Below are 26,192 nucleotides of genomic sequence, written 5' to 3'. Positions count from 1 at the left end.
AGAAACTAATTTCATTCCAGGAAGCTCACTCGCTCCCCCAATTAGCTGTGGAAATGCAGTGTTGTGGTATTTCCCCAGGTACTATGCAAACAAACACTGTTCCCAGACTCCCTCAGCTCTCTCCCCCACCCCTCCCTCCACTCATTGGGGTGCAGGTACACTGCCTCCCGCACTGGGAATGGCCCTCTCATCTGGTTAGCAGATGGCTGTGGCATGTTCTGGAGTCACCTGCATGCCATGTGGCTGGTGGTCACTATCAGGATCAACCCTCAGGAAAAGGACCCTGGAGCTGGGTCTTGGTCCTGTGTTCAAGCTGGACTGGATGAGGGAGAGTTGCACCTACCCAGTGGGTCGTCTGTGGGTGGTGGCAAGTGGAGTCTTGGGGTCTGTTGTCTGAAAGGGAAGACCGTCCCAAAAATCACCAGTACCGCTGCAGCTGGGATGCTCCGTCATCGTTGCGGTGCAGAGCAGAGGCTGTGATGTCTGTGTGGTCCCACACCAGACATGGTGCGCACTGAGGGCCGTGGCTACTGTGGGTACACCAGCTCCAAACAAGTATTTCCAGCTGGTGCTGCCCTGCCAGGTTGGGATCCTGACCCACCTTCCCCAGTGGGACACCCAGCCCCAGGTCTGCACTTCTGTGTACTCTAAACCACCATGATGTAAAGAATGAATGCCCCTTTGCAAGGAGAAGGAATAAAGAAAGGGTTCACTGAAAGGGTGGTGAGGCATTGGAACAGGCTGCCTGAGGAAGTGGTAGAATCACAATCCCTGGAAGTGTTTGAAAAATGTGTGGATGTGGCACTTGGGGTTTGGTGGTGAGCATGGTGGCACTGGGTTAATGACTGGACTAGACATCCAGCCACTGCAGGTCTTTTTTGGCATTTATGAATCTGTGAAAGCTGGAGCCAAGTTCCAGATATCAAATGGCTGAGAGAGGCTTGGAAGAACAAGAGAGCACTGGGTCTGGGCTCTATATGGTCAGAGGCTGGGGGAAATTGCCTTCCAAGGCTGAAAGGGGAGGACAGCTGGGCACCAGACAGCTCTTTGAGGTGGTGACAAAATCATCAAGGAGAGCTGTTCCCTGCTGGCAGCGCCTCTTCTGCCCGGGGGGGACCAGTGGTTCTACCGGATGCCTTGTACACAGAGCAGGGTTTGAAGGTTTCCAGGGCTGTTTACTGTTCTGTGGCTTGGAGGGGAGGAGGGTGACTGGATGTCTATGTATCATGGACCTGGTTTGCTGACAGGAAAGTTTCTTTCTTTGCTCAGAACTGCAGGAACTCTTTGGGCATTAGTGTTTTATGGTCGTACAGGCTGGCTATTAATGCTGTGCTTTGTGGGTAGGGTGAGGGAGCTGGAGGGGCTGAATGGTGAATGGCTCTTTGAAGGAAAGCAGCCATTTGGTCAAACCCCTATGGCCATGAGCAGACCTTCCTGGACCTGGGGGTGGAGTCAAAGCCTCTTGATAGTGGGGAGAGCAGGTGGTTTAGCTCTTGGGCTGGGTCTGGCTCTTGCATACAGAAAGCCAAGGTTGTGTGTGAAACCACACCCAAATGTGACCAAATACACAATGGCTTTGCCAGATCATTGCCTGGCATGTGGAAGAGCCATGTCCCAGGAAAATGCCCTGCTTTACAGGGCCTCACAGCCTCTGCTCCACTTGGTGCTTCCTCCAGACCAAGAAAACAGGAGCTGTTGGTGTTCCCTGTGATGGATCCTTCAATGGTAGCTTGCACCAGCATGTGTCCTGTCCATGTGGTCTCTCAGTAGGGTCAGTATCTTCCTGTGCCCTCAGGGACCCATTAGAAGGTTCATGGCATTAAAAAATGGAAGTGTTGGGATTTTCAGGCTGTGTACTCATCAGTAATGCCTGGCTGTGGCACGAGCAGCTCCCCGTGTGGGGCTCTGCAGAGGAGGAAGACACAGCAGAGAGGGCAGCAACACATCTGCTTCTGTTTTTTCTTGTACGAACAGAGGCTGTTTGGGGGTTCCCTTGCACCACCCCTGTACCCTGTTCTCAGTGTGCTTGAGCCCTGGGATCAAATGCATCTTCCTTCCTGCAGGGAAGGGGCTCTCCTCAGCTGCTCTTGGCTGGGAGGACAGGAGCCATCTTCGTGGTGACCCAATGGCCTCCAGCCTTTGGCCACAGGAACAAGAGTGACTGGACTTGCAGGTGCCTGTTGCTTCTGGACAAGAGACCAATGGTTTCCTCCTCCAGGCCACCAAAGCAGACAGATTTTTCTAGGCAAAGAGGGGATCCAGTTTGGTGCAGATCTCAAGCCAGTAGCACAAGGAGCTTGTGATGAAAGGTTGCTGTCTCTTCTGAAGCCACCATCATGAACCAGAACATGTCAAGTAGGGGTGAGAGACTGGAGTAAATTGGATGTTTTTGGGCATAGAGATGTTACAGTGCGGTGCTTTGCTCATTACCCACTGCTCCACTGTTATATGTTACCCAAAAGCCTTTGGGAACATTTTTTCCTGGACGACCTGTTTCAAACATGACACTGAAGCAGCACCCTGTGAGGTGCCTCAGCAGCCCCTGTTGGCTGAGCAATCCCAGCCTCCTGCCAGTGAGCGAGGCCATTAAAACCCAGTCTCCTCTGGGAGCTGATGGTCTGATATGGGAGATGGAAGGAGCATTGCTTTCAGTTTCCCATTGATCCTAATGAGCCGATGTGGGAGACTCAGATGGCTTGGCTGTGTTGGGGGCTGTTAGCTCCAGCACTCAGAGCTGCTCTCAGGTCCGCTTTGCTTCTCAGTTCTAGGAAATGGAATAAAGAGAAAACCACTTAGGAGGATTTTAATCAGAACTTGGCAGAGGAACTTAAGGAAACCCAAGAAATCTTCTGACAACCGTGCTTCACACTGAGATTGCCAATGAGTGGGAAGGGCAAAGACAGGGCCTTGGTTTGGGTGGGTTTGGTTTCTTCTGGCTCGTTTAATGGGATGCCATTAGCATTCCTGCCCTCTCTGGCTGGGAGGGGAGGGGGGAAATAAGCTTTAATAAGCTTTCTTCAATATGCTGGAGACTTGTCAGCTGGAAATGAGGCTGAATCCTCTGGGAGTAGATGATGAAAGTCATCCTAGACCTGCTGGAGATGGCCAGCATGGTTCAGGAGGAGGAAATGGTGTCATTTTTACTAATAGTGGCCTTGGAGTTGGAGAGAATCTTGTGGTATGCCTGGATTTCTTCAGGAGGTTGATCTTGGCAGGCTGGAGAGGTGAGTCTGTGTGAACCTCATGAAGTTCAGTGAGGCCAAGTACAAGGTCCTGCCCCTGTGCTGGGGCCATCCCTAGCACAAACACAGGCTGGGTGGAGAATAGATTGAGCGCAGCCCTGGGGGAAGGGCCTGGGGATACTGGTGAGTGATAAATTGGATGTGACCTGGCAATGTCTGCTTGTAGCCCAGAAAGCCAGCCTGGGCTGCATCCAGAGGAGTGGATCTGGCAAGTGGAGGGAAGGGGGCTTTGCTCTGCTCAGGTGATACCCCACCTGCAAAGCTCCCTCTAGTTGGAGGTCCAACATCAGAAGCTGCTGAAATGAGTACAGAGAACGCCATGGAGATGCTCTGAGAGCTGGAGCTGCTTTGCTCTGGAGCCTGGCTGGGATGACTGGAGGTGTTCACCTGGAGAACAGAAGGCTCCAGGGAGACCTTAGAGCACCTTCGAGTGCCTAAAGGGGCTCCAAAAGAGCTGGAGAAGGACTTTGGACAAGGGCCTGGGGTGCAAGGACATGGGAGAATGGCTTCCCACTGCCAGAGGGCAGGATTAGATGGGATATTAGGAAGAAATTGTTTCCTGTGAGGTTGGGGAGGCCCTTTCACAGGTTTCCTAGAGAAGATGTGGCTGCATCGTCCCTGGATGTGTTCCAGGCCAGGTTGGATGGGGATTGGAGCAACCTGGTCTAGTGGAAGGTGTCCGTTCCCATGGCAGGGTATTGGAAAGAGAGGAGTTTGAGGATCCTTTCCAACCCAAACTGGTCTGTGATTCAGTGGTACTGAGCTGTTGCTGATGAGTGCTGTTGGGAGTGAGAAATGCTGCTATGAGGTTCAAAGCCCTTGTTTTCAAACTAAGATGTGTGAGGAGTGGATAAACCTGTTGCTGTGATGGGAGATTTCATCAGCTCTCCAGATCATCACTTAGAGTTGATGGCGTGTTTCCTGTAATGTCTTCTTAGCCCAAGATTCTTGGTTTGGCTGTAACTCCTTTTATAAATTGTTATTTCTGAATAGTTGATTAAAAAAATCCATGGAGTGGTATGAGTAATTTGACCATTTAGGGGCAGGAAAGTTGCAAGAGCAGTTCTTGCATGTGTGTCCTGCAGCTGGGTAACCCAAACCAGCTTTTGTTTTCCGATTCCTGGGGAGGGGAGCATGTAGTTCTGGTTTATGAGTGGAGGTTTGGCATTGCTGAGCAGAACCCCCCCCAAGTTGTGTTTATTTGTAAAGGGCTCTTCAAGACTGCGTTGTACCACAGCTTTTTGTTTTATTGATATTCCAGCATCTGGACTGTTTTCCTAAACGTGCTTTCATCCAAAGAGAGATTAAGGGAGTGAGAACTGTTCTGATAAAGCTGCCAAAAATAATCTTTGCTTGAGACTAAGTACCGCTCTTGGGACTTCGTCTTGTAAAACAATTTGTGGGTGAGCACAAAGAACCATCCTAGGAAGTCCCGAATGCTCCAGATTGTTGTTCCTGCTGGGGGGTTGGAGGACTATAAATTTTCCACAACTGTTTGAATTTGTCACGTGCTGCCTAAGGAGATCTAATAGCAGTCAGGGAAGTTTCAGGAGTTTGTGGCTGAGGTGACTGAATCCCTGAGAGGAGAGATCTGCATGCAATGTGGTTGGATTAATGGGAACATTGCTGATGCACACATCCATCTTCTCACACCCCACAATGGATTGCTTATGGATTGGTTTTTGTCTCCTGTGATGAGCTGATGTAATGAGGGTGATAGCTGCTGTAGCTTTTGGTGTTGAGGATGTGATGGTGGCAGTGTGATACAGATGATCTGTGAGGTTCTGTATGGAGATCCATCTGAAAGTAGGTTGGTGCCGCATTGGAGTAGTTTGGCTCTCAGCACCTGGGAGGTGCCAAGCTCAGCAGAGCACAGCAGCCTTAACACTGCCCTCTCTGTCATTCTCCTTCTGGTAGTGTTTTTGCTAAAAATCACATGTCTATCTGCTGTGACTTTGTTTGACAACTTGTGCAGTGACAGGGAGCTGAACTTCTTCCTTGATGAGCTATGTAGGTATACGCGGCATGTGTTCTCCAAACTTGCATGGCCTTGAAGCAAAATATAGTTTGGATGCCATCTGCTTCCTAAGGGGCAGAGCTAGAGCTGCTGGAGGAAGCTTAACGTGCTTCTGTGGGCTGAATGTTGCCCCGTGCCTCTCCCAAAGGACCTGGGATTGGCTGCTCTGGTTCGGTTGGGTTAATTCACACTTAACAAGGCACTGTTAAAAGCACACTCATAGGAGGAGTTTCTCTGAGGCTCTGGGCTAGTGGCTTCTGTATCCCACCTGGGAATCACACCATGGTCCATGAACAGATGATTGAAGTCATGACCCATTGAATATCCTGAGTTGGAAGTAAACCACAAGGATCATCAAGTCCTCCAACCAAGGTAGGCTTGACTCCATAAACAGTTATGATATTAACTTGGAGGAGAGAGTGTTGGTGGGACAGAGCATTCCTACCCAGGGATTTCTTTTGGATCTAGAAAAAGGAACTCCGTAAAGCACCATCAGAAAGCATAATGAAAAACCACCTTGGTGTCTCTGCCTGCAGAGCTCTTCAAGTTCCCAGGGTGGCTGAACGCATCTGTGCTGGCTGGGAGCCGTTCTGGCTCCTGCCTGTGGTCATGGTGCAGGGTGGGGGGCCTGGCTCTGGAGACTCACTGAAGGGCTCCAGCTGGCTTGTGACCCAGTGAGGCTGAAAGTAGCCGCTCTTCCATCTGGGCCAAGAATTTGTAAGGGTTTAATCACCCTGTCTGGGCATTGGGCTGGCACACTCTTCCAGTGTCAGATTTACTGCTCTTGGCCCCTGAATGCCCAGTACACTTGCTTTTATGGAACCCTGCTTGCTTTTATGGGACCAAAACGAACATCTCAGCACAGTTAGACTTTTTTAGTATCATTTGAATGTCCAACAGTACAGGTCTTCAGCTTGTTTCTTGTGGTGAGGTGATTGTACTGTGTGTGCTTTTGAGTGTGACCAATTTGGTGAAGGTTTTGGTCTTCTCTCTTGCTCAGATCTTCTCTGCACAGGGGAAAGGAATCTTTTATCTGGGTGTAATTTTTGTGATCAAGGCTCCACGTTCCTTCCTGAACCATGTGTAGCCTAGTGGTGTTTTAATGGGAAGAAACTAATGGCTGAAGCAGCTGCTTCACCTTGCAGAGGAGATGGTTTAGGGGGAGTGGGGATGGAGAGGAGTACATACTGCCTTGGGCTTGAGGCTTGATCCAAAGTTTCATCCCTGAATCACTGCAGGATGTGGGATGTTGTCGTATGGATGTGAGTGCGCTACCTGGAGAAGTTGGAAGCTGTCCCTGTCCATGGCAGGGGTTTGGAACTAGATGAGCTTTAAAGTCCCCCAACCCAAACCTTTTCGTGGTTCTGCAAGCTAAGTTTGGCTCTGGCAGGTGACTGTTTCAGATCAGTGATATCCTTCTCTGTAGGTCTTTGCCTCAACATTGCCTGTTTTCTTGTTGCTGACAGCTTCAGTGTCTCTGCCGTTCTCTTCCATTGTCCTTGTGTGAGAAGCAAAAAAGCTGGAGCCAGGTTTGGTTCCATCTTAGTGTTTCATAGACTCACAGGCTGGTTTGGGTTGGAAGAGTCTTTTAGACTCATCTCATTCCACCCTGTGCCACGAGCTGGGACACCTTCCACTTGACCAGATTGCTCCAAGCCCTGTCCAGCCTGACATCAGATGGGACCAGCACAACTTCTTTGGGCACTTTTCACCTGGGCAAAAGGTGTTTTCCTCCACCTGTGTCTTTTGGGAGTTTATCCTGGATGACAGGCTGGGATGTGAGGTCCTGCTGTCCAGAAGATGACAGCCATGGTCTTCTGCTTAATGACTCCTGCGTGGAGAAGGGAGCAGAATACATGGTGATGGGAGGCAGAACTGGGGGCTTGTTCTACTGTGGGACCTCTTGTCCTGCCATTGTCCTGAACCACTTTCAGCCCAGGCAGGTTTCAGAACCAAGCTCTCTGGACACAGCTGGTATTTGGTGATGATCTCTTGGAAGATGGGAGACCTCAGAGGAGAGCTTCCTCACAGGTTTGTGTTCAGCCTAAACATGGGCACAGGAACCTTCCTGCCTCTTTGTGCAGTCGTTGGAGCTTTGCAGGAGGTGTCCTGCCTGCTCCTGGCCACCCCTTCTCACATTGATGCTCAAGGGTTTGTGCAACCATGTGGGGAATTGGGTCAGGGACGTGATCCAATTAAAAGCTGTGCTGAGCGACATTGAAAGCAGGTTTTAACCAGGCATTTTCCTGACAGTCCACAAATGCCTGTGTTAGGAAAAGAGGGGTTTGGACCACAGCAGGAATAAACAGCCATGGGTGGATTGTGGTGAGTTGGTTTCTTCTAATAGTGGTGCTGGTCCATGGAGGCTTGGTGTGTTGGTAGGGACAACAAACCTGACTCCCACTTGGATTCTGGCTGCTGTGTCTTTGTTTTCTTCCCAGGGAGCTCAGTTTTACTCCCTTGCATCTGTTTCATGGCTGCCATCGCTCATGGAGAGCCTCTCATCAGGTGTTTCTCAGGCTCCTTCTCTTCACGGGTGCAGCCGAGGGCTGTGGTCGCAGGAGAGGACTGGAATTGCACCGCACCCATGCCCATCCTCACTGCCTGGGGCGAGGGGGGGTTGCCTTCAGTAATCCTGACTAATCCTTTAATCTGTATCAACACTGATAGGTATTAAAGCAGCAGATAAGGTTCAGACCATGGCTTGGAGCTCAGCGATATCCCCACCCTCTTCCAGCTAAATCTGGGCTGATTGTGCTTTCTCTTAAGGGGACCGTGCTTGTTTGCAGAGCAGCTGCACTGGGTTGAGAGGGTGGATTAGCTGTTCCCAGCTGGAACATGCCTTTGTTGCTGGGCTCCAGCTTGCCAGACAAGTCCATTGATCTGTCTATGTGTGTTCCTGGTAACCAGCATCCTGTGCTTTCTGGAGCAAACCTCTCCAGGTTTGTGTTCCTCTGCCAGTCTGCAGCAGATCTGTAGCCTCCTGCTTTTTATCGGTGTTATTCACCTGGATATAAGCCTGATTCAGTTGCAGACACTTCATGGAGTTCTTAAGCAGCAACACAAAGCTTTCCTGAAGCAACCAGTACTGCAGATCTGTGATTCCTTGCTACCTGCTGCTCACAGCAGGTTTTCCCTCCTCCCCCACCTCCAGAGCAGGACTCCCACCATCACGTCCTTCCTCTCCAGGCCTTCTGCACTCTCTTCTTTTTGGGTGTCTTTCCTCATGGCTGAGGTCTGCAGTGTTCTCACTTGTATGGCGTCTGGGCACCTCCAGTTACCCCAGTGATCCAGTGCTTTGAAGGCTGGACTCCAGAACTGCCTGTCCTGTGTTTGGTGGGCACCAAACCGAGGTTAATGATGGGAAGAGCTGCTCCTGGTTGAGTTCACTGTGCAGAACAAACTGTCCCTATTGTTTTTGCTGTCATAGGCTCATCCGTCCTTTCCCTGTCCTCTTCCAGCTTCTCCCCATGCTTGTGGGTTTGCTCCGAGTTTGCCACCAGTTCCCTCATCAGCAAAGCCATGGTTAATCCTTCCCATAAATCCTTTAAGCTGTCAGCAAACAACCCCCTTCTTAAAATTCTAGCACGCAAGCTCGGCTGGGATGGAGCCTGGCTCACAACCCCAAGGTTTCATTTTTGTTTCCAGATTATCACCTCCAGTCCTTCTTGGTCCCACATTTGGCTGGCACTGCAGGCTTCTCACCATAGCTGTGGAGCAGTGGATGGCTCATGCATGTGTGTGGCCTTCCATGATATATCTGAGTTGTAAAAACATTCAGGTTCTGGATTACCTAATGAAGGGTTCCAGGTGTGTCAGATGGTTGAAGTCATAGGTGAGAATATGTTCCTTGGATTCCATGTGGATGAAGTCTCACCTCTTTGAGGAGCTACCTGTCCTGTGGGACAGAGTGTGTTGGCCCTGTTTCTTGTTTACATGAGCTGGACATGCAGCTAATGGGGCCAAAATGGGCTAAAAAGTAAGACTAAAGCTTTTTTGTGGTCATGCTCACCTGACTGCACCCAAACTCTCACCTCTTTGCTGTTTTGCTCTCAGACATGACTGTTTGTCTCTTTCAGGTTTTTTTATTCCTGTAAAAACACAAGGTTAGGTCACTGGTTTGGGATGTATTTTCATTAGTGATTAGGTTAGGAGGTTCAGGTATTGTACATCTTCTTCTGGAGGATCTGAATATCCTTTGAACTTCCTTTGACAGTTGACATCCTCCAAGGCATTTGGCAGAATCCTAGAGAACAAAAAACTGATTTCTCAAAGTCTCAACACACATCTTGAGTTTCTCTCCTGTGAAATTTGGTTTCTCCCTTAAAAATCCTGATGAAATACAGTTCAGAATTTATGGGATTCTCATTACAGGACTGTCATACAAGAACCACAAACCTTTTTCCACTGTTGATCCCAGAGGGAGGAAAGGCTCTGAGACTCCCTGAGGAATATTAAATGGCATCTTGCTGCTGAGTGGCTGCATCTGGGGATTACTCAGTAAAACAGAAGGAAGGGGAAAAAAAGGTTAATGCAGTGTTGGCAGCCGCCAGCTCCAGAAGCTTGTGTCCTTCAGGCTGCTGTGATTCAGCTCGGTGACTTGAGTGCAGGTGGTTCTTAGCTTATCCCTCAGGTCTGCCAGAGGAAGAGGGATTTGGAGGAAATCCCATATTAAATCTAAATTTCTGAAAAATTGATTTCTTAAAATTGATTTTTTTTTTTTAAAAAAAGGGCTTTTGTCAGTAGGGGCTAATTGTAAAAAAAGCACATGGCTTGTGCACGCAGCCCTGTGAGCAGCCTCTTTGCACAGGGTGTTTTCCTGCTGTCTTAGCTCTGCACCAGTGTCAGGATTCATGGAGCAAAACCAGCTCTATCCTGATGCCTGTAACACTGTAAAACCCCTAGGGTTGAGTTTGGGGCCAGTCGAGGTGGGAGTACACCCACAGGCAGATGCCAGGCAGCTGCAGAGCTGCTCCCATGAGCCCTGCTCCTGCTGCCAGCTGCCATTGTGCTTTCCAGGAGCTCCTGCAAGGGTCAGCCTGCAGGCATTACATGCTTTCTTGCAGGCTGCTGTGCTTGATCACCTACCACCGGCAAGCACAGGCTTGAGCAAAAGCCGGTCACCTGGATCTACAGGGTTTTATTTATTATTCTTTTTTTTTTTTTTTTTTTTTGCAAACAAGCTGGGTGATCTGCGCTTGGCTGTTGGCACTGCATCCTGCAGCATATGACAGATAATCGGCCTGGCTGCTGGCCCACAGAGGAGGTGAGGCTCCTATCGATGTGTGACCTGCAAGGCACGTCAGCCCCATAAATCACTGCCTGCTGCTGCCCGTGCCTTGTGCCTCTCTTCAGCTTCTTGGCAGATTCAGTATCTGCAGCGGGGCTCTGGATGGCTCCTTGCCACTGGGTGAGCATGCAGTCAGTGTCTGTGTGGGGCAAGGAGGCAGGGCAGGCTTCTGTACAGTCCCTTCACCCCCTTTAATGTCATTCCTCAGATAGACTAAATAACTTGGATAAACTGCTGTCTTGCTGTGTTCCTTGTGCTGTGTCCTTATGGACACCAGGACTCCTGCCCAATCCTACTAATAATGAGTCTTTAAAAGCCAAGGATTGGTGATAAAGGGTGGGTTTTCTGGGTTTTGAGTGCTGGTGCTCTGTCATGGGGTGCATCAGGTTTCTAGTTCGTGGGGGTTAAACTTAGCCAGGTCTCCACTGCTCTGCTGTGCTCATTCCCCATTTGTCCTGGGAGCAGCTACATGCTGGAAATGGGGTCTGTGCTGCTGACCCTTTTTCTAGAAGCAGTGAAATCACCTTTTGGGGGTGCCAAATGGCCCATTCCTGGAAGTATCCTCAGAGAGAAGTTGCTGCTGCCAGCACGCTGCTCCAGCCAGCAGCAGCTTTCTGCAATGGAGTGCCTCATACCTCTCCTCTGTGCACACCTGAATTCACCAGTCCAGCTCCTTGGATTTTTGGGGTTTACTCATGAACAGCAGGAGGACTTGGGATTTGTTGGACCCACACTTGGGATTACTGGTACTGAGTTTTGAGGTGTTTGAGATTGTAGGTAGCAGGGGGAATGAATCCCCTAATCTTGATACAGGTTTGCTAATAATCCGAAAACTATTTTCCATTGTGGGTGAAGTGCCCAGGGCGTGCTTGGAGGGAGCACATCGAGTCCCTGAGCTTTTTGAGTGCTGGCAGCCCTGGCACTCACTAAACAGAGAAAAAAAATTGCCATAGTGCATTATTTCTACAGCAGGAGGAGAGGTGAGCAGAGCTGAGAGGGAAGGCTGCCTCTGCCTGGCTTTACCATCCCTGAGCAGGCTGGGTTGCCAGTGGGACAAAGAGCAGGGTTAGGTGAGACTGCTGCAAGCCATTGGTGGACTATTCCCATGGATGCTTTCCTCATTTGTCTGCTTTCCTTTCAGAGCAGAGTTTTCCAGCTGAGGATCAGGCCAGCATCTCCTTGATTTCCCCTTTCTGGAATGATTTTATCCAGCTTTTGGTGCTCCTGTGTTCAGGCGTTTTCTTAAGCTCTGCTTCCCTTGGCTAAAGATTCAGCAAAGGTGGTCACGGATCTTGGCACTTAGTTTATTGCTTTTTGACAGCAAAGCTTTTCTGGCATCTCAACACCTTGCCTTTTCCAGGTTGTGTTTGAGGAGCTGTGATCTCTGGGATCAAGCCATGGAGACTTTGCAGGATGACATTTCCCAGGAACAAGTGTCTCTCTCCTGCTGCAGTCATTGGGATGGGCAGGGGTAATGATGGGGACTGGGCTCTGCTTTGGGTGGGAGTGACAGTGCTGTTGCAGACCAGAGCTCCAGGATGGTGGTGGGAGGCTCTGTCATCCAGTCCCTGTTTGCTGTTGGCATGGGAACTTGCCTGGCTTCTGGCTCTTGGGAAGCATGTGGATACGTTTGTGGGTGTGGAGGGGATGGAGATCTCTGGGGCTGAGATAACTCATTAAGGGACTTGAGGGCTTAAAGCACAAAACAAGGCATGGTAGTGATCTGGATACAGAACAAGAGATGATCCAGGAGTGGGATGCAGCTGGTGAGACCACCACAGCTGTAAGATATTGCCCTTCTGCTTAGGGAAGGGGTAAACGGTTCCCTTTGCTTGCTGCACCCCTTTTTCTATCCAGCGCCCTGTTTCTGCTCCTCTTCCTCCCTGCCATTAATTGCTTAGGGTTTGCTGATGCAATTACAGCCACTTGTGTCTGCAGCTGTGGCGCTTGCCTCTGCTCTCCAAGGTATTCCTCTGCCTGCCTGCGGGAGCTGCTGGCTCAGGAAAGGGCAGGTTTCCACGCCGGCTGGCTCGTGCCCATAGCGGTGGTCCCCAGAGAAGGGAAGTGGCTAAGCCAGGGCTGTGACAGGGCCGTCTCTCCTGGCCTGAGGAGGTGGCTAGATGACTCCTAGCACTCCCAAGGATGTGAACAGGCTGGAACAGGGACCGGCTGGCTTCCTGCAGCTGATGTGTAGTGGTGATAGCTGCCAGGCCGAGGTGGTGATGACTGATGGGCAGGACATCATGCTGGGCTCAGGGTCATTTGTGCAGCAGCTAAAGCCAGCTGAGCGATGAATTACGGTCTCTGGGCTTTCAAGGGAAGAGAATGACAGTTGTGGACCATGGGAGATGCTCAGCTAAAGGAACAGGACCTTGGCTCAGCAATCTCTGAGGATGGCAGCTGTGGAGGCTGCTGGCACAGAGGGCAGAGAGGGCACTTGCTCCTCTCTGGGTGGGAAGGGAAATTGCTGATGTGATGGAGAAAGGCTTTCTCCCTCTGCCAGGCTGCCTCCCACGTCTCTCCCTGCCTGCATAGCACTGCCCAAGGCAGTGTCCTCAGCATGACTCCAGCTGCGTGCCAGCTCTGTCTCTTTGCTTGCTCTTCTGGGATTTCAGTGCTTCTCCAGCACTCACCCTTGGCTTTGGTGTGTCACCTTAGCTTTGGTGTGTCCCCGTGACTTTTCCCATGCTTATTTGTTACTTACTTGCCTAGCTACTGTTACCATATCCAGGAATGTTCTTCAGGTCCCCTTCTTTGTCCTATCCCATGATGTTCCTCCTTGTGAAGGGAATGATTTCCAGGCTTTTTATTCAGCCCTTTAATCCTGTTGAGCCCCTCCCAGCCCCAGGTCCTTTCCTAGTACTCATACAGCTTTTCTCAGGCTTTCTTCCTTTGCAGCCATCAACTTCCTTGTCTGAGATACTGCCCTTCAAATGCCAGTGTTTGGTTTTTAGTCTCCATGGCCAAGAAGCATCTCTGGGATCTGCCATATTAGCTGTGCCCCTCTCTTTTACCAGCAGCCTCTTGGAGTCCCTTGAGAAGCTCTTTGATTGCCCACACGTGAGCTACATGATGTTGCCATGGTCTCTGCTGTAGAGAAGACCTGGGTGGTGTTCAGATAGGCACCTGCTTTGGCTTGGTAAAAGCCAGCATCAGGTCAGATGTTGGCAGAGATCCAAATTATGGGAAAGGTGAGCAAGGAGGACTTCTGCTGCCAACATCACTCTGAGTATCCATCCATCCATCCATCCATCCATCCATCCATCTTGCTTTTGTACACACTTTCCTGCCTGCTCCCAGATGTTATAGAGCTGCACAAACCCTTGGTTCTCCCTGGCCAGTGCCTGCTTTTCCTAGCCCCACCCTGCAGACCAGCAGCTCATTAGCATGTCCTGGCCATCCCAGAGCTGCTGGTTGGCACAATGGGAAACTTCTCTTTCTGTCCAAATAATATCTTGTGATTTTTATCAATAAAAAGCTGTTGCTCATTTTTGTCATGTTTGAGCAGGTGTAGAGGATGTGTATGGACATGCTGCTTCTGTGTTTTCCCTAGAGATGGTGTGATTAAAGGTCAGATGGGTTTAGACAGAAATATAGACAGAAATGCATTTTGACTGCTTCAGGAGTAGAGGTATCACAAGCCGTTGGACAACCATTGTGGGGCTCCTGGAGTAGGCTCTGGAAGACTATCCCACTGGTAATGAGGAATTGTCTCTTACAGGGTTCCATTAGATCACAACACTTGATCTAGTGGCATTCCTGGGAGGGACTCTGGTATTCTGATTGTCCTAGCTGCCTTGACTTTGTATTTTTGTCCTTTTTTTTGTTTGTTTTAACTCTCCAAGATCCTGACTATCCTGGATCACTAAATAAGAGTTAAATGCCAAGAAACATTGTGGGACTGTCTTCCCAAAGAACCTGGAAATGTGGAGCTGTGGGGTGGTGGCTTCCCCTGTGGTAAGGACATCGTTTTTATGGATGTGACCCCACACCCTCAGCATTTTGTGGTCAAAATTACTTTTTTATTGTCCCTCGAAGCCAAGCATTGGGCATGGAGAGCCCTGGAGAGGAGATGTGGAGCTCCTTGATCCCTTCCCACCTCTCACCAAGGCAGGAGGGGAGGTGGAGGAGATGGAAACATGCAGCCAGCAGGTTGTTGAGCCCAGTGCTGGCTCCTTGTTGACTTTTCCTGCCTTGGAAGAGCTCTCTGCAGCTAGGAGCCTCTGCATGCAGGCATGAGGGTACTTTACAACCACTGTAGACTAATCCATTGCTGAGCTCATGCTTTCCCAGGCCAGATGGGATGCCTGGAGTGCAGCATTGGTACTCCCCATTCCTGCCCTCTATTTTTGCCCCTCTTGCTGGGCATAAAAACCTTCCAGGCTCTCATACATGACTCGGGTGTGTCTTTCCAAACAGGACTTGTGTTATCCTCCATGGACTGCCTGTTTGAGCTGAGAGCACTGTGCTCCCTCTGGCCCCCAGGGGAATGGTTGTATTTTAATGATGTGTCGCCAGGTTCAGGTCTGCGGTGGCCAGGAAACCACAACACTCGAGCATGGCACCTTGGGGGTAGAACTCCCTTATTTATTATTATTACACTCTTCCTCATGCCATTAGGATTTCTCTGCCATAGCTGGCTGGTAATTTAAAGAACCAAATAAATTTTCGCAGGGCAAGAAATGAAATTTATGAAGATCTGGGCTTGCTTATGGTGGGTCTAACTCCAGCAGTATCGTTGCCTTATTTTAGGGATGCCAGCTAAAAATCCAGCGTTGATTGAATATAAGCTTGGCCCTGCTACTCCCTGATCTGTCTGCCCACCAGCCACAGGCATCTCATTTTCACATGTGCTGCCTAAGGTGCTGCTGGGTGGAAGGAGGCGTAGCAACTGCTGGCATTGGATGGTGGTTTTTTGGTCATGACTCTTTTCTCTCTTTTTTTGTGGCAAATGGGAACAATTTCTCATTAGCTGGAATTTGGTGACCCATGGGTATCCCTGCATGTAGCCTGAGAAACGTGAGGTTAGAGGCTAAAAACCTTCCTGGAGTTTAATTGGACTAGCAGAAAGCTTGAGCCGTGGGTGGTGTCAGCATCCATCCCTGTTTGCTGGAGGCTGATTTGGATTTCAGATGCAAGCTCTTCCCTTTAGTATGGTCTGGAGGAGCTGATGAAGCAGCTACTTGAAGCTATTTTTCTATTTTTACATGGAGTACTCTCAAGGAGCAGCATGGCTGCGGGTGGCAGAGTCCTGTGATGCAAATCACGAAGCTCCCTCTGCTCCCTGAGATGTGCTGAAAGCCCCACTGTGGCTCCACCGCTCCTTGGCGGTAGGTGGCCTGCAGGTGATGAGTTACAGTCTGGCTTGGCTCTGGCTCAGCTCCTCTTCTCAGCTTCCCTGCAGGGAGTGATCGATCCTCCCCAGCCTTGCTGCTCGACTGCTGGTGGCTGCTGGTTATTCAGCACAAAACTTGCCAGGTGAGACCTTCAGGCATCACAACCTAGCTGTGTCCAGCAGCCAGGCGTTGGTTCCTGCAGGAGCATCAGCTCTGCCTCCTCCTGGCAAATGCCCCTGCCTGCAGTGGGGGCTTGGATCTAGATGAGCTTTAAGATCCCTTCCAACCCAAACCAGTCTGTGATTCTGTGATCAGAACGGAGGCACCAAGAGGCATTTGAGTGAAAGACAGGAAAACTGCTTTTCATCCCTGATGTTGAAATTAAAGTCCGGAGTGAGGGTAGGAGATGGGAGCCTGTGGATTCACGTGCAAAGCTCATTCCTGCTCCTCTTGCAGCTCATCTACAGATTTCACAGCAATATGAACACATGGTGTGCTGCTTTGGGGTCAGTGCCCGGGCACTCCTCAGGGATAGTGAGGCAGCATCTTGATTTCAGTAATTAATAAAACCTTGGGAATTGGCTTGAAATTTTTTCTGTGGAATTTGCTGTGTCCTGCAGGCACTGCTTCCTGTATGTTCCTGATGGGAGCTAATGGACGTGGGTGCAAACTGTTGCTTGTAGGTTTGGGTTGAGCCCAGCATTTATCGGCCAGAATAGTAATGTTGATTTCTGCCATTTTAAAAATAGCATGATTGAAAGAATTTGCAGGAGAAGTGGGGTTTGGGGAGTAGGGGCGATGTAGTCATGGGACGCAGCACATTTTTCATTCCTATGTTAGCATGAGGTTTCCATTTTGTGTGCTGAGAGACAGTGGCACATTCCAGACACCAGTCCCCTCTCTTTGGCCACTGGTATGAGAGACATGTGGTGACATCGTCTTCCTCACCCACATCCTCATGTATCATGTGATTGAGCTCATTTCTTGCTCTCACTTCTCTTGTAACCTCCCCATCAGGCCATGGAACAGAGCTGGCTTTGTGTCTGGAAAGCACCAGGATCTCTCCTGGCAACTGGAGCAAAACCTACAAAGAAGAGGAGATGAGAGCCAAGTGGGCGGCTTCCTAAACGTGCAGCCTGCAGGGGCTGGGACGTGCACATCATACCAAAGCAGGTTTTTAATATTAAATAGATGGAAGGAAGATGTCTCCTTTTGCCTGAGGGATAAATAGATCTGAAACTCATCCTAGACTTTGCTGCTTGTTGCATCTGAAATATGTGTGTCTCGCCCTGGAATCGAGCCTCTCCAGGAGCTGCCAATACCTGGCTACAACCCATGTGTAAAAATGCTTTGGTGTTCATGCTATATGTGGGATGTGATGGAAAGTGTCTGGGAGAAGCATCCAGTGAATGGATTTGCCTCTTTTTCCTCCAGTCCATAGCTATGTGCACCCCGTGGTCTGGACATGCCTCTTCTTGTGGTGCCACCAAAGCAAGTGTCACTCATGGCTGTGGTCCTCTGGTGCCCTCCCAGTGCTAGACCTCCTCCAGGAGCTGCATGGGTGCCTCAGGAGGTGCACCCTACTTTGCAGGGACTGAGTATGGTCTCCTTCCCTCCCATCCCTTCCCCAAGCAAATGTTACAGGAGTGAGCCCTGAGCACCTGGCTTGGCTTCTTGTCCACGATCCACAGGACCTTGTAGCTGTTGGCAGATAGCTTCTTGTGCAGGAGAACTGCTTAGAAAACTCTCCATCTTGCCACTGCCATTTGTTGGGAGGTGGACGGGATAAGAGAAGGATTTTTCCTTGCCTGCTTGACAATGAACCTCCCAGTCCAGCTGTGGAGGTAAACCATAGAGCTGAAGCTGCTCTCTCATCAGAGATGCTTGTTATCATGGTTGCAGTGTGGAAGAACATCAAGAAAAGGTAACTCTGCCAAAATTTAAGTAAAACCCTGCCAAAACCTGGCAAATCTAATCTGAACTTGGGCAGTTCCAAAGCTGCTGGATGTTGGCTCTCTAAAAGGAGAAGGACTGCTACTGTGTCTTGGGAAAACCTTGAATGGGATTTGTTGGCAATTCAGAGCCTGGCAGGGGCTGGATCTGGGGTGTCAGTGGCACAGTGCTGTGGGGAGTGATGTATGTTGTATGATATTAGTGGAGAGTTGTAGGAAAGAAAGAGGGAAGGAGCAGAGCAATGCTCTGAGGGAAAGATGAAGGATTTTCTCACTTGGAAAATACTGGTGTACTTAGGAACAATTTCCCTGCCAGAAAGCTGTGGCCAATGTCTGTCTTAAACATTTCTCTCATTGATTCATCTCATTTCCTCCTTGCTCCTCTGCATCATCCTCTGCGTAATTCCTCTCTCTCCTTTGATGTTTTCATCCCCCATATATTTGTAGATTATGGCTGTGTCCCCACATAGCTGTCACTGAACCAAGCTATCCATATTTAGCTCTTCTAATCTCCTCTTCCAAACCAATCCCCTCAGCCTTGTTATTTTTGTGCCTCTTCTCTGAACTTCCTTCATTGTGTCTCGTGTCCTTTTCTGTCATGAATGGACTAATGAAAGGTGTCCTTGCCCATGGCAGGGGAATGGAATGAGATAAGCTTTAAGGTCCCTTCCAAGCCAAACCATTCTGGGATATTAAGATGGCATCTTGGAGATGATCCCCTCTAGGTCACCGAAAGGATCACCATGGAGTGGCGCTTCACTGTTTTATGTTTGTCGGTAACTCCACAGTCCCTCAGTTTTCTTGCACAGTGCCACTGAATGTGAGTAACCCTTGCTTTTGGCCCTCCTTGAGGCCTTGGAAGCACAACCCAATGCCATAGCTTTGGCTGTTGTGGAAGGTCCAGCTGTCCCCACACCACAGCTTTGTTGAGCAAAACACCCCTAAACAAAGCTCATCTTTTTACTCCACACTCCATCTCTTCCGTCTCAGCTCTGCTCTGAAAACACCAGGGCCTTTTACCACATCCTCTCTTATGCTTTATGAGTGTAAAAGTTGGTTTCTTAATGGTGTAATAAAACCACATCCGTGCACGTGGTTCCGTCGTCTGCCAGGGGTCCGCAGTGACAGAGTGGTTGCGGTGGCGTTGGCCGTCCTTACCTGGAAGTGGGCACTGGATACTGGGATAGATGTGAACAAAGCTGGTCCCTGGACTGTGCACCAAGCAAGCAGAGGAACCCATGCTAGATGAGACAGGTCTGAGCCCAGCTCATTTTTACTTCAAGGCTTGGATCCATCTTTTCCCTCCTACATTTACAAGAATCCAGTTTTGTACGGAAACGATTTGTAAATCCCGAGCTGTCTCCCCTCTGATTGACTCCTATATACTGCAGCTTTTCAAAGGTGTGGACTTTGTGCCTGGATATGCATTAATTAAAAGTGATTGAATTATTAATGCTCTGAGTTTGCATGTAGGGTTGGTGGATGTGTGTGTAGGTGTGGGTGCATGCGTGGCCATGCCCTGGCATGAATTGCTGGAGGCCTAGCAGCCACAGTGTCCATATTTTAGGGGTTAAGATTTGTGAGACTGAGGTAGAGGAAAAAATGGATGAAAAAACTGAAGGAAAGGTTGAGGCAGGCAGATGTAGCCATGATAATGCCTAACAGAGAGCCAGGCTGCTGTGCCAGCTTTTTGTGCTCAGCCCTGACCTATCAAGTGTCAGCTTTGGCTTGCAGTCCTTGATAGGTGCTCCTGGCCAAGGTTTGTTGATAACTTTTGTGTTCCTGCTGCTTCCAGGAGCCTGCTTTTTCAGCCTCTTTCAGCCTCATCTCTCGATCTGTTGAAATGGAGATGCCCAGCCCAGCAATATGTTCGTCGCTAGAGCTACTTGGGTGGTGGGGCCTGTGCTTGGTGCTCAGGATGCTGGCCAGTGTGCTGTGTAGCACAGAACAGGCCTTGTAGGCAGGTTAAAGCCACTTGCCATGAATATCCTGCTTTTTTATGTGATTTCTCTTGCCTGCCTTGCAAATTTGGGTTTTAGGGATGTCTCTTGTTTGATTGTTTCAACCTCTGTTTAATTGGCATGTCATTTGGCCGGGTTTGTGGAGCTGATGGTTATCAGATGGCTCTTAACAGTGGCTGGAGCTGCCAGTGCTTTGTGAAAGGTCTCATGGATTTGTATCCTCCTTCCGGGAGATTGATGCAGTGAGGTGTCTGTGAAACCTTTTATGTTCTCCTTTGCCTGCTTAAATGTGCTGGTCAGCAAGTGCTGTTATTGGCAGCTGTTAAACACTGCTCGGATCCTTGGGTGCAGCTGCCTGGCTATTGTGGTGGAAAGAAAACAAGCAAAAGCAAGTCTCACAGTGGTTCTTCCACGTAGAAACCTGACTTGCAGGAGATGTGGCTGATGTCAGGGGTGCAGGGGATGCTGGAGGATGGAGATGCAGGAAGCAGCAGTATGAGAAGCCAACCACGCATCTGCCATGGTTGGCTGTGTTGACAGAAGGGTGGGTACAGGTTGTGGGGTGTAATGGGAGACCTGGGTTCCCAGTGGGAAGTCACTTGCTGTCATCAGAGCTCTCTTGCTCAGGGAGCACTGCCAGAGGTGAGCGTGACTGGTGGCCATGGTGGTGGTGCTGAAGAAGGGGCTGGAGGCTGGGTTGGTCATTGTGAAGGATGCTTGTAACCGTCTGTGGTCAGGCTCTGTGTTTCTAATCATCTCTGCTCTCCCGTGACCCAGATGCATCTCCAGTGCTTTTCTGCATGGGATCTTTCCCTTTTTCTCCAACGACTGAGCTGCTTCATATTTTAATTCAATGTATGAGGAGACCTGCGGCCCATCTGTGGGATGTCAGTGGTTGATGATGGCTGAACAGAGACCCAATGACGTGGTGGGACCGATGCAAAGAGGTCCCAGCTTGGAATTCTTTCCCATGTCTCTCACTTATGTCACCTGTCTCCTTTCATCACTGCTCTTCACTACCTCTCTCCTGCTGGAGACACCTTTTTTTCCCTTCCAGGAGCAGATCTGATAGTCTTGTAAGTGGTTGGAGCAGGTGACTTGGTGCCAGCACGTCTGCCTTGGATACTATTCCTGGCTTTATTGAAGACACGGTAATATGCAAGACTATGCCTCTGTGGTGTCTGCCTCCTCTTGATCTCAAAACGCTGCAAGCACTGAGATAAGACCGGCTGTGTTCAAGCAGCGATTTTATTCCCCTCTCCTCTGCAGAGAGAAAGCAGCTCATCGTAAGTCATGCTGGGCTGTATTTGCATTTCTCCAGCAGGGTGGCTGAGGTTGATAGCATCCGGCTGTCTGCATCAACTGGGTATTTGGATGAGTCCCCCATCACTGGCACGGGAGGGCGAGTTGTACCTCCAGCATCACTGGGTGAGATGTCTCACCCCAATATTCCCGTTAATTGTGACCAGGTCTGGTTTTGGTGGTGCTGGTGGTGAGGCTGTGAGCTTTATGCAGATACCCTCTTTCAGGCTTTGGTTCCTGTGGCCCACTCACCTGCAGCCAGAACAGACTTCCTCAGCCATGTCGGCTCCAAAGTGCCCAGATAAAAAGGAGTCTGAGTTGAGAATGTGCTGCCAGCCCCAGCATTGTGCTGCATTGTGCCATCCTTTTGGCTGCCATCTCCTCTGGCCATTTTGCAGGAACTTGCTGGCCAGGGAAGGTGTTTGCATGGGTGGAGGCAAACTCCCTCCTGGATCTCAGAGCTGGAGCACAGGTGCTTGGCATGGCCAGGAAAGGACATGGAGGCACCTTTTTTATGTAGAGCATTCCTATTACGCCTTGGCATCAACAGCCCCACAGTTAGGAGTTAGGAGATGCCATGAATCCCAAGTCCGACAGGTGGGAGCAGATGATGAGGAGCACCAGGAAGAAGCTGTGAAGGAGAGTGGTGGTGAATTTGCCTCTCTTGGCTTGTTTTTAGGGGGATGCTAAGAGCCCTGGGGCTGGGAAACTGGGACCTCTGCTCCTTAAAACTCCTTACTTTCCATCTGAATTGCCTCGCTCTTTGGTGGTGGTGCTGGCCAGGAGGTCCCACTGTTGCTTGTCTTCTCTGGGGGGCGAGCTCAGGGAGTGCGATGCTGAGCTCCACTCCATTCTGTGCACATGGAAGCATTAATCCTTCCTTGTGGCATTTACTGTTTCTTGGTAAGTGGGGGGCTGTCACAAACGTCAATGCCTTTTTCCTGTGGGCCCAGATTTGCCAACTAAGGATCCCAATCTATTCCCCAAGTGTTCCCGTGGTCTGTAGAAATAACTGGCTTTGTTTATTTGAGCTTGTGTTTATCCAGGGAAGGGAGACTTTTGTCTAGAACAGAATCCTTTTTTCATGTCTTGCTGTCAGCGACCTCAACTTCCTGCTGCCGCAAAAGGGAAGAGCAATGGGCAAGAGCACTGGGATCAGTGCCCCATACCACACTCCTGGCTCCATCTTTGGACCTGATGCTTGTGCCACCATTATTTCCCTGCATGTGGGTGTTTGTTGGAAGCTCTTGTTCGCTGCTTTCTTGCTGGAGAAACCCAGCCAGCAAACAGTCAGTGTTGAGTGGCACCTGCAGTGTTTGGGGAGGGGATCTTCTGGAGCCTGTTGCACGCGGCCTGGGGTTACGTACCTCCAGTGTGTTGGGATGATGTTCCTGGGGGATGTGACTGGGAGCTCTGCTTGCAGGTGGATTTAAGGTTGAGTCGTAGACATGGTGGGCATCAGACCCACAGAGGGATTCTGTCTTCAGGCATACCCAATTTTGGGGGTTGGGTTGGAGAAGACTCCTTGAAATTCCTGCCAAGGTCAATGGAGGGGAAGAGGCACTGTGGTGCTGCGGTTTTGGGGTTTAGAGATCCCTACCAAAGGTGCTTGTTACCTGGATAGATGTGCTCCCTGGGGATCTCTCCCCAGGGAGCTGGAAGCTAACGTTCCCAGCTCCTACTCTGAAAAAGCAAAGCTGTGGGGCATGTAGTGACAGACCAGGACAGGAGTGAGAACATCAAAGCTCCCAGAGGTTCAGCTGAGCTGGTCAGTGACATGGGACGTGTTGACTGCAAGCCTCGAGCAATGCTCCTGTGATGGAGTACCTTTGGTCCATGTTCTGTCTCCTGACACACAGTCATGAGTTTGTGACAGTAACAAGGCCCCCTCTTGACTTTTCTTGCCTCTGTGTCTGCAGGAGTGGAAGGACCTTGTAAGTGAGAAAATGATCCCTGTGCTGCATAGCTTCTTCATGTGGGGATACATTGGAGCCTAGACCCATTTCAGGAGACCTGCTTTACTGGTCTCACCCTGAGTCCTGGCTGACAGATGAAGTGTGAGTCTGGGGGTGCCCTACACCTTCACACCTTCTCTGCTCTTGGAGATGCACCACAGATATCTCTGCTGGTTGCACTTCTCAGGGGTTTTGGCATTGCTTTTGGCTTTTATTGCTCTAAGATGCTTTTTTCTTGCCTGACTTTGATTACTGGGGACAACCCAAAATTTTCATAAATAGGAGTGGGTGGTCTTCATGGTCTAGAAAGTGGCATTAAAATCAGTGGGGTGTTTTTATTTCTGGTTTGCCCTCTTCTCACCCTCTCGTTAATAATTGCTGCTGTGATGTCCCCTTGAGGGCAGCTGATGCTAAGGAACCAGTGCTGCTGAGATGGCAGGAACTGCTCTGTGTGCATCTCCCTATGCCAGCACCCACTGCCATGCTTTCCTTCATGTGCGAGGGTCCCTGTCCCACTGTCCCAGGCGGCTTTAACGAGGGGTAGGTTTTAATTGTCCCCCAGAGCCTGGCAACCCACGGCGCCATTGGCATCACCCTGGACTCTCAGTGGATTTGCCTTTCCCCCGTTGAGCAGAGCCTGTGTTGGCCGCTGCCGCCCAGGCTTGGCTCCGTTCCACTTCTGTCCTCGGCGGTGGTGAAAGCACGTTCCTCGTGATGGGAAAGCCTCCGCCAGAAACACAAAGGGCTTTCATTAGGGGAGGCAGCGGCGGGCGGACACGGACGGCCAGCGCTGGCATGCGGAAGCTTCACCCCATCTAACTCCCACAGGGTGGCTGCAGACACACCAAGTTCCTCCAGCAGTGAGAGTGTAGCCAGTGTTTAATCTTGGAGCCTACGCAGCATGGAAAGAGAAATAAATTTTATTTCTGCAAGGGGGATTTAGGGCCCAGAAGTGGTATGGGGGGTGGCCAGAAGGTACAAAGCTCATTTTTGGAGCCAGGGATCTCGGCTAGCACAGTCCTGGAGGTGATGTGAAACTCACTGCTGTGGGGTGTGAGTGCTGCCCACCACCCCCAGGCCGGCATCGCCCCAGGTTCCCTCTCTCCCTCCAAGGGGAAGAGCAGCCAGAGGAGCTGCCCTATCGTACGTGGAGCTCTCCCAGCCATCCTGCATCTCCTGACCTTGCTGAGAAAGCAAAGGGGTGAAAAGATCGTGGCAGCGGGAGATAAGACACACATAGAGGGGGAGCTGAATTTCATGGCTCAATCCATATATCTTTTTCTCCAGCATGGCTTTCAGCTTTTTTTGGTTGTGTCCCAGTGGGGAACCTCTGCGCCTGCCCTCACCCTTGAAGAACCATCCTGAACCTTTTTATTTTGCTGTGGAGCTTCAGGCAAGGGAGCAGGAGAGCCGCCTTGTCTCCCCACGGCTGCTGAAAGAGGCTGTTTGTTACAGAGCAGGGTGAGATATGAAATCCCATCAAGCCGCCTTGCTTATTAGAGATCTCAGTGAGCTGCTTATTATGCACCATGGCATAATGCAGATTACGAATGTGACCGGGCGATAATTAGCAGAGCTGGAACTGTAATTAAATGCTCCTGTGCTGCGCTGTGGTTTCTGTTGCAGAGTGGAAGGAAGCTGAACGGTCTCAGCAGGTCCCCAAACACACACACACAGCCACTGCTCCCTGGGCAATGGGGGCGAGTGATCCCTGCCACTCCCTGGGCTGTTCCTGCTGCCCACCCAAGTCAAGCAGCCCTGCCTGGTTCCTCCCTGGCTCTTCCTTTGCTGGTGACTGACTTGTGATTTGCAGAATGTGGCATTGAGGAGTCCCTTCAAAGGAGCCTCATGTTTCCTTGGAGCATCTTGCCCTGGATCTGCTGAAGAGGTTGCTGTGTTTGGGGGGTGATTTTCCTGTGGCAGTCTTCTGGAAGCTGCTCTTGCAGCCTTCTGGGATGGTTTTATGCCAAAACCACCCTTTTTGAATCCCATGGAGTGCAGTTGGTCCACGGGCTGTGGGGCAGCCTTCGAGATGGGTGGTCTGGAGGTGGGCTCCGGGGGGAGAGCTGATTCTGTTGGTGGGAGATTGTAGATGGTGGTGGATAACAAGCTGTGCTGCTGGGGAGGGGACTGTGGGGTCCAGCCACTGTTGTTCAAGACCTCCAGGCCATCTTTAGTGCTGAGTGGGCTGCATGTTGCTCTGATGAGCTGTCTGGAGAGAGGATGGGTGTAGGACAAGGAGAGGGCTGCTGACAGAAAGCGCTTTGTGTTCTGCTGGAAGAGAAAATCCACTTGCTCTATCAGAGCCAGGATGTGATATCCTCTTCTCTGCTCCTCTGTCCATAGATTGGTGTCACCAGGGATGTGGAGAGAATCTGTGGGTCAGGAGTTGGTGGGGAGGTGGGATGCTCCAGGCACTTGCTGTGGTTTGTGTGCACCCTATTGGGTGGAGCAGGCTAGTTGGACGTGCAAGGTTCTGTCGGAGTTGTTTCCATTGCTTAAAGGACGCAGATGTCTGAGCAAGAGAGAGAGCAGGCAAATTTGGCAGCTGGTCAAGACCAGGGTGGGAGTCAGCAGCAAGGCTGGAAGGGATCATGGGCTGGTGCCTGTGTCCACACTTAGTAACCACAAACTTGAGCTCTCCAGGTCTATTGTTTTCCCTCACCATAGTTCTAGAGGGTTTGGGAGTAGAACTGGGTGCTCTAGAGGAATCTTCTGCTTGAAACTGGAACCCAGGTCAGTACTTGCTGCTGATGTGATAAGTTTCCTCAGTCTCCTTCTCTTCTGAGGTAGCCCAGTGTCTAAAGATCACAAATGGTGAAGAGAGAGGAGTCTAAGCTGAAGAGGAGCTGCTCGCCCCAGAGCTGCTGCAGGTCCTTGCAAGCCAGGGTGAGGGGGTGGCTGGCCATGGCTGGCTTACCTGAAGAACCCCAAAGGATGGGAAGGTCTCCACCCTGCCCTTGCCTTGGCCAGCCATGGAATCAGCCCATCAGCCATCCTCCTCCTGACACTGCTGTAATCTGCTTGCGTGGCACAGCGGCCAAGGACCTTGGCTTCTCAGCAGCAGGGTGGCTTGGCTGGGCTTCCACTTGGCATATTGGCTTGTTGGCTTTCCAAGCCCAGCTCTGGCTGTGGAA

The 26,192-nt window shown here is 50.4% G+C and overlaps 1 protein-coding gene across 3 annotated transcripts in view; it reads left to right on the top strand.

The window, feature by feature from the left end:
* Positions 1 to 26,192, top strand: part of ZNF609 (zinc finger protein 609) — a 63,254-nt gene that overhangs the window by 22,380 nt on the left and 14,682 nt on the right. The window lies entirely within an intron of this gene.

The sequence above is a fragment of the Sylvia atricapilla genome, chromosome 13 (assembly GCF_009819655.1).
Source record: "Sylvia atricapilla isolate bSylAtr1 chromosome 13, bSylAtr1.pri, whole genome shotgun sequence".
NCBI lineage: Eukaryota > Metazoa > Chordata > Aves > Passeriformes > Sylviidae > Sylvia > Sylvia atricapilla.
This window is presented reverse-complemented; position numbering and strand designations above follow the sequence as displayed.